This window comes from Trichechus manatus, unplaced genomic scaffold, assembly GCF_000243295.1.
Source record: "Trichechus manatus latirostris isolate Lorelei unplaced genomic scaffold, TriManLat1.0 scaffold00345, whole genome shotgun sequence".
Taxonomy (NCBI): domain Eukaryota; kingdom Metazoa; phylum Chordata; class Mammalia; order Sirenia; family Trichechidae; genus Trichechus; species Trichechus manatus.
In genome coordinates, this window is record NW_004444281.1 from 448,365 (window position 1) to 449,106 (window position 742).

At 43.1% G+C, this 742-nt stretch overlaps 1 non-coding gene across 1 annotated transcript; it reads right to left on the minus strand.

Annotated features, from left to right (window-relative positions):
• Positions 1–334: 334 nt before the first annotated feature.
• Positions 335–407, minus strand: TRNAM-CAU (transfer RNA methionine (anticodon CAU)). Its single transcript has one exon. It is a non-coding gene; the product is annotated as a tRNA-Met (tRNA).
• Positions 408–742: the final 335 nt, after the last annotated feature.

The following is a 742-nucleotide window of genomic DNA, read 5'->3' on the forward strand; positions in this document are numbered from 1 at the left end:
GAGCTCCACGGCCACTGCCTTGGTGGAGCCAGAATGGGACTGAGCATGGAAGGTTTCCAGAACTTCTCGGGAAATATCCTCTGCGGAGCGGAGAGCTCAAGTCAAAACGGGGACAACGGAGACTATTACCATGGGAAAGTTCCGGCCCTGACACAATTTCACTTTTTTTGATATTTTAGAAAAGAAGGAATTCCGTCCCAACTGCAAGTAAGTACAGCTATCTCAGAAGACTCTGAATATTTCCTCTCCCAAAGGAATTGTCATTATCATCTACAGAAGTACCAGGAAAGAAGTGCAAGGAACACAAAAATAGATGTAGACCAAGTAAACAGATTGCCTTCTCTGAGGCTCGAACTCAGGACCTTCAGATTATGAGACTGACGCGCTGCCCACTGCGCTAAGAAGGCGCAGTGACTTCCAACTGGGGTCGATTCTAAAGAAATGACCTGATTTCTTTCTCCAGGACGAGTTATTTTCCGGATTTCTGGTCACTGGTTCTAGAAGATAATTCTTAATAAACCTGTGTGGATAGCTTTTTAGTTCGGCGCTCACCAGAATCTTACACTCGGAAGAGGTGATATTCTCAGCGAGCAATTGTGCCTGACCTCTAGATGCTGTTTTTCCTCTTCTTTTCTAATGATGTTTTTCTTGTAATGATCCTTTCCTGACATTTACCCAAAAAAAAAAAAAAAAAAAAAAAACACCGTTTTTGTCGAGTTGATTCCGACTCATAGTGACCCTA